Here is a 14736-nt window from a genome sequence, read left to right on the forward strand (position 1 = left end):
ATCAGATCAGAAATAAATGAAGAAAACGATAGCAAAGATCGATAAAACTAAAACCTGGTTCTTTGTGAAGATAAACAAAATTGATAAACCATTAGCCAGACTCATCAAGAATAAAAGGGAGACGACTCAAATCAACAGAATCAGTAATGAAAAAGGAGAAGTAACAACTGACACTGCAGAAATACAAAGAATCATGAGAGATTGCTACAAGCAACTATATGCCAATAAAATGGACAACCTGGAAGAAATGGACAAATTCTTAGAAAAGCACAACCTTCCGTCACTGAACCAGGAAGAAATAGAAAATATAAACAGACCAATCACAAGCACTGAAATTGAGACTGTGATTAAAAATCTTCCAACAGAGGAATGAGAGGAAGATGGCGGAAGAGTAAGACGCGGAGATCACCTTCCTCCCCACAGATACACCAGAAATACATCTACACGTGGAACAACTCCTACAGAACACCTACTGAAGGCTGGCAGAAGACCTCAGACCTCCCAAAAGGCAAGAAACTCCCCACGTACCTGGGTAAGACAAAAGAAAAAAAAAGAAAAAACAGAGACAAAAGAATAGGGACGGCACCTGCACCAGTGGGAGGGAGCTGTGAAGGAGGAAAAGTTTCCACACACTAGGAAGCCCCTTCGCGGGCGGAGACTGCGGGAGGCGGTGGGGGGAGCTTCGAAGCCGCGGAGGAGAGCACAGCAACGGGTGTGGAGGGCAAAGCGGGGAGATTCTCGCACAGAGCATCGGTGCCAACCGGCACTCACCAGCCCGAGAGGCTTGTCTGCTCACCCGCTGGGGCGGGCGGGGCTGCGAACTGAGGCTCTGAGGCTCGGGTTTCGGACGGAGGGAGAGGACTGGGGTTGGCGGCTTGAACATAGCCTGAAGGAGTTAGTGCACCACAGCTAGCCGGGAGGGAGTCCGGGGAAAAGTCTGCACCTGCCGAAGAGGCAAGGGACTTTTTCTTCCCTCTTTGTTTCCTGGTGCGTGAGGAGAGGGGTTTAAGAACGCTGCTTAAAGGAACTCCAGAGACCCGCGCCTAAAAGCGTGAACCCCAGAGACGGGCGCGAGCCGCGGCTAAAAGCGCGGACCCCAGAGACGGGCGGGAGACGCTAAGGCTGCTGCTGCCGCCACCAAGGGGCCTCTGTGCGAGCACAGGTCACTCCCCACACCCCTCTTCCGCGGAGCCTGTGCAGCCCGCCACTGCCAGGTTCCCGGGATACAGGGACAACTTCCACGGGAGAACGCACGGCGGGCCTCAGGCTGGTGCAAAGTCACGTCGGCCTTTGCCTCCGCAGGCCCGCCCGCACTCCGTGCCCCTCCCTCCCCCCGGCCTGAGTGCGCCAGAGCCCCCGAATCAGCGGCTCCTTTAACCCCGTCCTGTCTGAGCAAAAAACAGACGCCCTCCAGCGACCTACACGCAGAGGCAGGGCCAAATCCAAAGCTGAGCCCCTGGGAGCTGTGAGAACAAAGAAGAGAAAGGGAAATCTCTCCCAGCAGCCTCAGGAGCAGCGGATTAAAGCTCCACAATCAACTTGATGTACCCTGCATCTGTGGAATACATGAATAGACAACGAATCATCCCAAATTGAGTAGGGGGAATTTGGGAGCAAGGTAGATTATTTTTTCCCCTTTTCTTCTTTTTGTTAGTGTGTATGTTTATGCTTCTGTGTGAGATTTTGTCTGTATAGCTTTGCTTTCACAATTTGTCCTAGGGTTGTGTCTGTCCATTTCTTTTTTTTTTTTTTTGTACTTTTTAAAATTTTTTCCTTGATAATAATTTTTTATTTTATTTTACTTTATTTTATTTTATCCTCTTTCTTTCTTTCTATTTATTCTCGCTTTTATTCTGAGCCATGTGGAGGACAGGCTGTTGGTGCCCAGCCAGGCATCAGGGCTGCCCCACTGATGTGGGAGAGCTAACGTCAGGACACTGGTCCACAAGAGACCTCCCAGCTCCACATAATATCAAACGGCGAAAATCTCCCAGAGACCTCCATCTTAACACCAGCACCCAGCTTCACTCAACGACCAGCAAGCCACAGTGCTGGACAACCTATGCCAAACAACTAGCAAAACAGGAACACAACCCCACCAATTAGCAGAGAGGCTGCCGAAAATCATAATAAGGCCACAGACACGCCAAAACACACCACCAGACGTGAACCTGCCCACTAGAGAGACAAGATCCAGCCTCATCCACCACAACACAGGCACTAGTCCCCTCCACCAGGAAGCCTACACAACCCACTGAACCGACCTTAGCCACTGGAGACAGACATCAAAAACAGCGGGAACTACGAACCTGCAGTCTGCAAAAAGGAGACCCCAAACACAGTAAGATAAGCAAAATGAGAAGACAGAAAAACACACAGCAGATGAAGGAGCAAGGTAAAAACCCACCAGACCTAACAAATAAAGAGGAAATAGGCAGTCTACCTGAAAAAGAATTCAGAATAATGATAGTAAGGATGATCCGAAATCTTGGAAATACAATAGACAAAATGCAAGAAACATTTAACAAGGACCTAGAAGAAATAAAGATGAAACAAGCAACGATGAACAACACAATAAATGAAATTAAAAGTACTCTAGATGGGATCAATAGCAGAATAACTGAGGCAGAAGAACGGATAAGTGACCTGGAAGATAAAATAGTGGAAATAACTACTGCAGAGCAGAATAAAGAAAAAAGAATGAAAAGAATTGAGCACAGTCTCAGAGACCTCTGGGACAACATTAAACGCACCAACATTCAAATTATAGGGGTTCCAGAAGAAGAAGAGAAAAAGAAAGGCACTGAGAAAATATTTGAAGAGATTATAGTTGAAAACTTCCCTAATATGGGAAAGGAAATAGTTAATCAAGTCCAGGAAGCACAGAGAGCCCCACACAGGATAAATACAAGGAGAAATACGCCAAGACACATATTAATCAAACTGTCAAAAATTAAATACAAAGAAAGCATATTAAAAGCAGCAAGGGAAAAACAACAAATAACACATAAGGAAATCCCCATAAGGTTAACAGCTGATCTCTCAGCAGAAAGCCTACAAGCCAGAAGGGAGTGGCAGGACATACTGAGAGTGATGAAGGAGAAAAACCTGCAGCCAAGACTACTCTACCCAGCAAGGATCTCATTCAGATTTGATGGAGAAATTAAAACCTTTACAGACAAGCAAAAGCTGAGAGAGTTCAGCACCACCAAACCAGCTTTACAACAAATGCTAAAGGAACTTCTCTAGGCAAGAAACACAAGAGAAGGAAAAGACCTACAATAATGAACCCAAAACAATTTAGAAAATGGGACTAGGAACATACATATCGATAATTACCTTAAATGTAAATGGACTAAATGCTCCCACCAAAAGACACAGATTGGCTGAATGGATACAAAAACAAGACCCTTATATATGCTGTCTACAAGAGACCCACTTCAGACCTAGAGACACATACAGACTGAAAGTAAGGGGATGGAAAAAGATATTCCATGCAACTGGAAACCAAAAGAAAGCTGGAGTAGCAATTCTCATATCAGACAAAATAGACTTTAAAATAAGGACTATTAAAAGAGACAAAGAAGGACACGACATAATGATCAAGGGATCGATCCAAGAAGAAGATGTAACAATTGTAAATATTTATGCACCCAACATAGCAGCACCTCAATACATAAGGCAAATACTACCAGCCATAAAAGGGGAAATCGACAGTAACACATTCATAGTAAGGGACTTAAACACCCCACTGTCACCCATGGACAGATCATCCAAAATGAAAATAAATAAGGAAACACAAGCTTTAAATGATACATTAAACAAGATGGACTTAATTGATATTTATAGGACACTCCATCCAAAAACAACAGAATACACATTTTTCTCAAGTGCTCATGGAACATTCTCCAGGATAGATCATATCTTAGGGTCACAAATCAAGCCTAGGTAAATTTAAGAAAATTGAAATTGCATCAAGTATCTTTTCTGACCACAACGCCATGAGACTAGATATCAATTACAGGAAAAGATCTGTAAAAAATACAAACACTTGGAGGCTAAACAATACACTACTTAATAATGAAGTGATCACTGAAGAAATCAAAGAGGAAATAAAAAAAATACCTAGAAACAAATGACAATGGAGACACAACGACCCAAAACCTATGGGATGCAGCAAAAGCAGTTCTAAGGGGGAAGTTTATAGCAATACAAGCCCACCTTAAGAAGCAGGAAACATCTCGAATAAACAACCTAACTTTGCACCTCAAGCAATTAGAGAAAGAAGAACAAAAAAACCCCAAAGCTAGCAGAAGGAAAGAAATCATAAAAATCAGATCAGAAATAAATGAAAAAGAAATGAAGGAAACAACAGCAAAGATCAATAAAACTGAAAGCTGGTTCTTTGAGAAGATAAACAAAATAGATAAACCACTAGCCAGACTCATCAAGAAAAAAATGGAGAAGACTCAAATCAATAGAATTAGAAATGAAAAAAGAGGTAACAACTGACACTGCAGAAATAAAAAAGATCATGAGAGATTACTACAAGCAACTCTATGCCAATAAAATGGACAATCTGGATGAAATGGACAAATTCTTAGAAATGCACAACTGACAAGACTGAACCAGGAAGAAATAGAAAATATGAACAGACCAATCACAAGCACTGAAATTGAAACTGTGATTAAACATCTTCCAACAAACAAAAGCCCAGGACCAGATGGCTTCACAGGCGAATTCTATCAAACATTTAGTGAAGAGCTAACACCTATCCTTCTCAAACTCTTCCAAAATATAGCAGAGGGAGGAACACTCCCAAATTCCTTCTACGAGGCCACCATCACCTTGATACCAAAACCAGACAAGGATGTCACAAAGAAAGAAAACTACAGGCCAGTATCACTGATGAACATAGATGCAAAAATCCTCAACAAAATACTAGCAAACAGAATCCAACAGCACATTTAAAGCATCATACACCATGATCAAGTGGGGTTTATTCCAGGAATGCAAGGATTCTTTAATATACGCAAATCTATCAATGTGATAAACCATATTAACAAATTGAAGAATAAAAACCATATGATCATCTCAATAGATGCAGAGAAAGCTTTTGACAAAATTCAACACCCATTTATGATAAAAACCCTGCAGAAAGTAGGCATAGAGGGAACTTTTCTCAACATATTAAAGGCCATATATGACAAGCCCACAGCAAACATCAGCCTCAATGGTGAAAAACTGAAAGCATTTCCACTAAGATTAGGAACAAGACAAGGTTGCCCACTCTCACCACTCTTATTCAACATAGTTTTGGAAGTTTTAGCCACAGCAATCAGAGAAGAAAAGGAAATAAAAGGAATCCAAATCGGAAAAGAAGAAGAAAAGCTGTCACTGTTTGCAGATGACATGATCCTATACATAGAGAATCCTAATGATGCTATCAGAAAACTACTAGAGCTAATCAATGAATTTGGTAAAGTGGCAGGATACAAAATTAATGCACAGAAATCTCTTGTATTCCTATACACTAATAATGAAACATCTGAAAGACAAATTAAGGAAACACTCCCATTTAGCATTGCAACAAAAAGAATAAAATACCTAGGAATAAACCTACCGAAGGAGACAAAAGACCTGTATGTAGAAAACTGTAAGACACTGATGAAAGAAATTAAAGATGACACAAACAGATGGAGAGATATACCATGTTCTTGGATTGGAAGAATCAACATTGTGAAAATGATCATACTACCCAAAGCAATCTATAGATTCAATGCAATCCCTAACAAACTACCAATGGCATTTTTCACAGAACTAGAACAAAAAATTTCACAATTTGTATGGAACCACAAAGACCCCAAATAGCCAAAGCAATCTTGAGAATGAAAAACGGAGCTGGAGGAATCAGGCTCCGAGACTTCAGACTATACTACAAAGCTACAGTAATCAAGGTAGTATGGTACTGGCACAAAAACAGAAAGATAGATCAATGGAACAGGATAGAAATCCCAGAGATAAACCCACGCACATATGGTCACCTTATCTTTGATAAAGGAGGCAAGAATATACAATGGAGAAAAGACACCTTCTTCAATAAGTGGTGCTGGGAAAACTGGACAGCTACATGTAAAATAATGAAATTAGAACACTTCCTAACACCATACACAAAAATAAACTCAAAATGGATTAAAGACCTAAATATAAGGCCAGACACTATAAAACTCTTAGAGGAAAACATAGGCAGAACACTCTATGACATAAATCACAGCAAGATCCTTTTTGACACCCCTCCTAGAGAAATGGAAATAAAAACAAAAATAAACAAATGGGACCTAATGAAACTTCAAAGCTTTTACACAGCAAAGGAAACCATAAACAAGACAAAAAGACAACCATCAGAATGGGAGAAAATATTTGCAAATGAAGCAACTGACAAAGGATTAATCTCCAAAATTTACAAGCAGCTCTTGCAGCTCAATATCCAAAAAACAAATAACTTAATCCAAAAATGGGCAGAAGACCTAAATAGACATTTTTCCAAAGAAGATATACAGATTGCCAACATACACATGAAAGGATGTTCAACATCACTAATCATTAGAGAAATGCAGATCAAAACTACAATGAGGAAAAAAAAAAAAAAACTACAATGAGGGGCTTCCCTGGTGGCGCAGTGGTTGAGAGTCTGCCTGCCAATGCAGGGGACACAGATTTGTGCCCCGGTCCGGGGGAATCCCACATGCTGCGAAGCGGCTGGGCCCGTGAGCCATGGCCGCTGAGCCTGCGCGTCCAGAGCCTGTGCTCCCGAACGGGAGAGGTCACAACAGTGAGAGGCCCGCGTCCCGCAAAAAAATAAAAAAAAAAAAAACTACAATGAGGTATCATCTCACACCTGTCAGAATGGCCATAATTTAAAAATCTACAAACAACAAATGCTGGAGTGGGTATGGAGAAAAGGGAACCCTCTTGCACTGTTGGTGGGAATGTAAATTGATACAGCCACTATGGAGGACAGTATGGAGGTTCCTTAAAAAACTAAAAATATAACTACCATACGACCCAGCAATCCCACTACTGGGCATATACCGTGAGAAAACCATAATTCAAAAGGAGTCATGTACCACAATGTTCATTGCAGCTCTGTTTACAATTTCCAGGACATGGAAGCAACCTAAGTATCCATCGACAGATGAATGGATAAAGAAGATGTGGCACATATATACAATGCAATAATACTCAGTCATAAAAAGGAATGAAATTGAGTTATTTGTAGTGAGATGTAGAGTCTGTCATACAGAGTGAAGTAAGTCAAAGAGAAAAACAAATACCGTATGCTAACACATATATATGGAATCAAAAAAAAGGTTCTGAAGAACCTATGGGCAGTACAGGAATAAAGACACAGATGTAGAGAATGGACTTGAGGACACGGGGAGGGGGAAGGGTAAGCTGGGACGAAGTGAGAGAGTGGCATGGCCTTATATATACTACCAAATGTAAAACAGATAGCTAGTGGGAAGCAGCCTCATAGCACAGGGAGATCAGCCCAGTGCTTTGTGACCAGCTAGAAGGGTGGGATAAGGAGGGTAGGAGGGAGACACAAGAGGGAGGAGATATGGGGATATATGAATATGTATAGCTGATTCACTTTGTTGTAAAGCAGAAAGTAACACACCATTGTAAAGCAATTATACTCCAATTAAGATGTTAAAAAAATCACATCAAAAAGAATAAAATACCTGGGAATAAACTTAAAAAAAAAAAAAGGATAGAACCTTTTCGATATGTTGAAGGAAACAAACCTTATATATTTTTACCCACTTTTTCCAGGTTTTGAAGCTTCACTGTATCTCATCAAGAGTCCTTATACTTCTGATTGGAAGTAAGGACTCCAATTTTCTACCATGAAACAGACCGTTATTCTCTAGGTATTGATACATTACATCGTCAAAGTTGACTAACCAAAATATCAGTAGCCTGGTTGTTCCTAGGGATTAAATTATCCCAACAGTAATTCTGGAGCTTGTAAAGGCCTTGAGAGAAAACTTCAGTGTTTGGGTTCTCTTTGATTCATTCCTGAATTATGATGTTGAGAATCATGAACATAATAGTATTGAGAAGATTTAATGGTGGGGTTAGCAGGGCAGAGTGGACCAATTTTTAATTTCAATTATTTTCTTGGAGATTATAAGGAAAGAGGAGGCAGAAGGAGTTCCAAAATAAAATTACAGTTGCCTTTACTGTAATGACAAAGCCTATTTCTGTAGCAATGATGACATCTTCCATTGACAGTATTCACACTTCTAATCATTTCCATATGAAATTCAGAATTCAGATTGCTCCTTTTTATTATTGTATTTTTATTTCTAACAGAGGTAGCACTCAACCCAGATGTCTGAGTGCGGGACAGAGGGAGACTGCTAAATATAGGCGAGAGCTCCCTATGCCCTGCCTTCCCAGCCTCTGCCTGCACAGCCACCCCCACACACATGGCAGGTTAATTCCCTGGATGGCACGGTCTTGATCACTAGGGAAACACTGACTGAGGAGAGCCTCATGTCACTCAACATGGATTCCCACCCAGTGATGACACTGGACTGGAGAAAGTGATGAGGGGGGAAGAGGAGAGAGAAAGGATGGGGGAGAGCAGCGAAGAGGGAAAAAGGAAAAGGAAGCAGCGTCATCCTTTTGTTTTCTAAGTTTATACGGGAAGGTCTCACTTCCAAGTAAATTGCAATGCTTCTCCTCTGCCCTTATCCCTCACAGAACTTCCCTGATCTCATATTTTTTCCTAACATGAGCCATATCTAAGTGCTTTACATCTTGTTCATATTAATATTTCAGTTTCTTTTGTTAAAATAATTCACTTCTGCCCAAGGTTAAAGCAAACCTGAATAACCAGGCGGCCGATTTCTCCATCCTCCAGTGGGTCTTATGTCTTCCCTCATCTTACAGCCTGGCTTATAAGGTTCCCTCTGTCTCACCTCATCTCGACCCCACTCCCTCACTATTTCTAGAAGTTCGGTCACTTCATTAGAAAATTAGTGAGTGGAGTGAAGTCTCTCCAGTGATTTTTCCAATTAAAAAGTCTATAGTCTATGAAATTCTAGTGACTTTCAGCATTTCAGCTTCCTGAAGTTTTGGTTATTGACAGGAGCCTGACCTTTCTCTGAAATTCTATGGCCTTTATTACCCCAGCACTAACCATCATTGTTGTGAAAGGTAATATAATATAGTCTATAAATAAAAACAAAAGAGCAAACAAATATACAAAATCCCAAAGAGCAATCAATCAGTCTTTTACCTGAGATTGAGGTGAGAAAATCTATTCATTCAGTGGTTGGTGGGCTTATGGGAGAGGCCTCCCTGTGGGGTTCGGCTTGCATTTCAGTAGCTGCCCCTACTCCATACCCCCTCCGCCCAATCCTCCATTAGCCCCTCAGTCCTTTTAACCTCCTCATGGCCCTCACGCTGTCAACTCTTACATGCAGCCCCAGGAAGGGTTTACTGTCATTCTCTGCAACCTCAATTTTCACCACTGGATGGGAGGAACATGAGAGATCAGGGCTGAGGAAGTACAGCTCTAAGTAGAATCAAAAAAGAGGGAAGGTTGCTTCTATGCCCTGGCTATTGTAAATAGTGCTGCAATGCACACTGTGGTACATGACTCTTTTTGAATTATGGTTTTCTCAGGGTATATGCCCAGTAGTGGGATTGCTGGGTCATATGGTAGTTCTATTTTTAGTTTTTTAAGGAACCTCCAAATACCATAGGCTACCACATATATGTGGAATCAAAAAAAAAAAAAAAAGGTTCTGATGAACCTAGGGGCAGGACAGGAATAAAGACACAGCCATAGAGAATGGACTTGAGGACACGGGGAGGGGGAACGGTAAGCTGGGACGAAGTGAGAGAGTGGCATGGACATATATATACTAACAAATGTAAAATAGCTAGCTAGTGGGGAGCAGCTACATAGCACAGGGAGATCAGCTCAGTGCTTTGTGATCACCTAGAGGGGTGAGATAGGGAGGGTGGGAGGGAGACTCAAGAGGGAGGAGATATGGGGATATATGTATGCATATGGCTGATTCACTTTGTTATATGGCAGAAACTAACACAACACTGTAAAGCAATTATACTCCAATCAAGATGTTAAAAAAAAAGGGAAGGGGTTCATGTCCTGGTGTAGCCAACAGGCAAAGTGTCCAAAAACATCAGCTGTCGAATATGCCCTTCTGGTAGTTTTATCTCTTGCACCTTATTATGCAAAGGCAATACCATCCTCCCAGTCCTGAGTTACATTTTCGTGAACCAGAGAAAGTACCTGGCTCCAAAGAAGGAGAGGGAAGAAGAAAAGTCCATTGCCCATATATGCATATTCTGTGCCTCTCCTGTGTCAATTTCCAAAAAGTTATGCAGGTGTTGCTTTTGGAGAGCACATACTGTTTTTTTGCCCCAGGTATTCTTGTAAAAGCTCATTAAGTGAACGGATTGATGAATACATTAAGTCCTTTTTGCAATTCGAGGTTAGAAGGCATAGGGTCATATTCCAGACATGATTTGTCCTTAGAAATTGTATCGAATGATTCGCCTATGAGGAGAGTTTTAAAACTCTGAACAAGTAGGTGAAGGTTTTGAGAAATTGCTGACCCTCCCCTGTATTCGCCTACCTGTTTCGCCTTCTCTCTGCTCCTGCATTTATTCTCACAGCAATCCCTACACCAGCGTTGTTAAAAAGGAGGATCCAAAAAAGGCTGATGTATTTGCTCCTCAAGGACCACACCATTGGTTTACCTCTGTGCCTATACATTAGAATCATCTGGGAGCTTTAGAAACCTCAATGCCTGGCCCCACCCAGAAAATTAACTCACAATCCCTGGAGGGGGCCCCAGCATGGGAGGTTTAAAAGCTCCCCAGGTGATTCTAATATTCAGCCAAGATTGAGAACCATTTTACTAGGGTTTCAGCAATGCTAATTAAATCACTCAGATCCAGCTTAGAGCTAGACCCTCCACTTTCACCCACTTGCCAGGTTCCCTGAACATGTCTGTGATATGGTCAAGACTCCACTGTTTGTCTAGATCCAGTCTTAATCTTAAAACACACCACTTCCCTACAGTTCTTCAGTAAAAGTACTTAACACTCCCATAAGAGCTGGAAGTGCTAAATCATTAAGAATATCACATTCCCTGTTGGATATTGTTCCATGTAATGATGTCTTCAATCATTTCATCATGCATCATTTAAAAGCAGTAAAATATCACAATTTATGCTTATAGGCACGAAGCTCTAAGTACACTCAGTCTGCTGTTGATTAGCCTGGAGTTCCTCATTTGCAACCTGACTACAAGATCATGCCACAATAATTTGGGTAAGCCAGATCGATAGTGCCATCAGCACTGCTGCAGAGCAAGCAAGGCTTATGAATTTCACTACAGTGTTGTAGGGCATCTCGTGGATGAATGATTGTACCTTGCTTCCTTTTGTTTTTAATTATTTGCAGCCATATGTCTTTAATGTAATAAATATACGATGTGATATTGTTAAAATCAAAACCAAAGAGATCAGCCTGGAAAAGTCCCTGAGCAGACAAAATCAGTTTAATCATACAAGCAAAGCTTAATTTAGCTCATTTTGCAAGATTAACTTGACCTGGGTCATTTCTTGCTTATGCCTCTGAAAATCATAAGCAAAACTTAAACTGTCTCTCCAAACTGATATGCGGTGGCCACTAACCAATTCCCTATCATTTAAGGAAATTGTAATAGTATAACCAATCATGGTGAAGAATAAACAGTCACTGCCTTCCCAGTATATAATTTGTTTTTTAACAGTACACCTTGAGCCTCATTCCATGTTTTGGTTTGAGTGCTTCTGGTTCATAAACTGTCTTTGTGGTATGTGTACAATAAACTTTTACTGATTACTACTTCAATGATTCATTGGTTTTACTTCTGTTATTTATGAACTTTGGACAATACATATACACACATACATACACACACACATGTATATTTTATATATATGTATATTTAACCATCTAAAGCTACATCAATGTAATTGGTGGCAGGGGCCATTCTAATCAGAAACTAAGCTAACCAAGTGATATGTTAGGAAAATAAATACCACCATACATGATGGCAAGACAAATACCAACCAAAGAGGGGAAAAACCCAAGTTCCAGTTCTTGCTCTGGCTGGCTGTGTGGCCTTGGGCAAGTCACTTCACTTCTCTAGGCTCCAGGTCCCTCTGCTGTGAAACAAGGGACTCACCTGGGAATGGCATATGTGTTCTTGTCTTTTCAGTCGCACTGGCAGGACCTTTCTGGAGGGCCATGGTGAGAAGCATTCTGAGGCTTCATCTGCTCACTGGAAAAAATGCCATTATCAACATATCAGTGTCTGTCATGAGCTCAGGAGAAGGGAAGTGGAGTTTAAGTTCCATTGGGCCAAAAACCAGAGAATTACTTTCCCAAACCAAAGCAGTGAATGGAGACCAGTAGAAATAAAATGAAAACTATTACATCACCTTAGCTGCTAACCTTTACAGCCTTAAAAAAGTGTGTCCCCGCATACTGGTAAAAAGCTGTCTTTACCTAGCACACTTATCCTTCAGCTCCCTTTCAAATTCTACCTCTTCTACTGGACCAACCACATGCCATAATAATAATTGGTAATATTTAGGTAGCATTTACTACGCTTCAGGCACTGTTGTAAGCATCTTGCACAACTAATTCATTTAATCTTCACAGCAACCCTGTTAGGTAGATAATATTATTATTCCTATTCTACAGATGGGGAAAGCCGAGGCACAGATTAAGTGACTTGCTCAATATTACACAGTCAGTGAGACAGCTTAAATTTGAAACGAGGCAGTCTGCTCTAGAGAAATGTGTTTACCATTGGATGAAATATCCAATGGTAAACACATTTCTGAATATCCAAATCAACCATCCCCTACACCATACTTTGTTTTTTGCATTCTATCATTTTCTGATTGTGTGATTACAGAAGATTGATTAGTGTGGTAAGTACTTTGAGATTCAGACATAACTTTATAGAGGGTGACCATACATCCTGGTTTCCTGACTCAGTGTCTTTGGATGAGGGTGGGGAAATTCAGAATAGGCTTCCTACATGAAGTGATCCCTGAGTTACTGAGTTATTAAAGAATAAATACCAATTAACCCCGTTAATATCGGCAGTTAGGGTCCGTTTGTTCTCTAATACAAACATTCTCCCTTGCCAATTGGTTATATTGCTTGGACCCCAGGATACATCCTTTTATAAACGGAGTTGACTATCCCTCCCCCAAACTCAAAGAAAACATTAAATTACCTGTAAGAATAAAGTTCAGTTCTGGAGGTCGGTGATGGCGGCTCCAGAGCTGGAAGTGCAGTCCCTGGCAGAGGACAGGGAGAAGAAGAAACCTCTGGCCACTGCTGAGGCGAGCAGCAGAAATGCCAACATACCCTGGCAGAACTGGAGGCTGTGCTCAGACACCTGGAGGGTCTCTTTGCCTGGTCACTAGAACCCCAAGTGCTGATGCTCCTTGGGGGCAATGCCCTAAGTCCCAAGTTGTTCTGTTACTGACCCGGGTCCTTGGACTCTTTAATCAATAGAAATTGATGAGGAATTCAGGCAACATTTTACTGGGACTTGCGCTGCTGCACAAGGGAGAGAAAACAAGTAACAGGTGCCCTCATTCACTCTCCGAGGAGGGCAGGCTGGTCCCTTAAATGGGATGAGGGTGGGGACATATCAGTGGGTTGGGCCGGAGGGGTGGCTTAGGGGGTCTGCCTGCCCCCTTGGTGGTGCTATGTGCAGGGGCCATGCATAATACCCTGCTTTTGCTCTCAGCATCTCAGAAATGGTAGTTGGTGCATGCGTGCAGTGATTTTCAGTCCCTTATAGGTGCTTTGCATTCTGTTGCTCGAGGAGACGTTTGTCCGGGTGCAAGGGCAAGCACTCCAGTAAAGGGTCCCAGGTCCCAGCCTATCTCAGTTCTACGACCTTGACTTGTCCTGCTTGGCCACCAACAGCATGGACCCGAGCCTGAGCACAGCAGCTTGTTTGTGCCGTCTCTTCTGAGCCATTTTCACGGCTGGCACCTTCAGTGAGCTGCAGCCTCCTCCACTCACGGGCACCATACTAATGGCACAGGGCCACCGCGACCGTGGAGAAGATTGGTCTCGACCCAAGCTCAATTACAGAGTGCCCAGCCCGGGCCACAAACTCACTGTGACCATGTTCTGTGGTTAATTCTCGATCCCAACCATGGCTTGGGAGGATTTCATTTGGTTCCAGGCGGTAGTGACACTGAAAGTCTTCCATGAGTAAAGAGGAATGCTTCTTGGGCTTCCCTGGTGGCGCAGTGGTTGAGAGTCCGCTTGCCGATGCAGGGGACGCGGGTTCGTGCCCCGGTCCAGGAAGATCCCGCATGCCGCGGAGCAGCTGGGCCCGTGAGCCATGGCCGCTGAGCCTGTGCGTCCGGAGCCTGTGCTCCGCAATGGGAGAGGCCACAACAGTGAGAGGCCCACGTACCGCAAAAAAAAAAAAAAAGAGGAATGCTTCTTAATTGTGAACACAATGGCTAAATTATCTTTCCCCTGGTGGCACCAAGTGATCCATCTCTCGCTTAGAGGTAGGTACTTCCTGGTGAGAAGAAAGTTCTGTCCTTCTGGCTGCCTGCCTCCCTTCCTCAGACTTCCTGGTGGGCTGATGCTAT

At 42.3% G+C, this 14736-nt stretch overlaps 1 pseudogene across 1 annotated transcript; it reads left to right on the forward strand.

Annotated features, from left to right (window-relative positions):
* The first annotated feature begins 13380 nt into the window (after positions 1 to 13380).
* LOC309961783 (MAD2L1-binding protein-like) lies at positions 13381 to 14348 on the forward strand (annotated as a pseudogene). Its single transcript has 2 exons — positions 13381 to 13588; positions 14003 to 14348. The product of its transcript is annotated as an MAD2L1-binding protein-like (transcript).
* Positions 14349 to 14736: the final 388 nt, after the last annotated feature.

Source organism: Leucopleurus acutus (genome assembly GCF_964270905.1).
Source record: "Leucopleurus acutus genome assembly, chromosome: 5".
Taxonomy (NCBI): domain Eukaryota; kingdom Metazoa; phylum Chordata; class Mammalia; order Artiodactyla; family Delphinidae; genus Leucopleurus; species Leucopleurus acutus.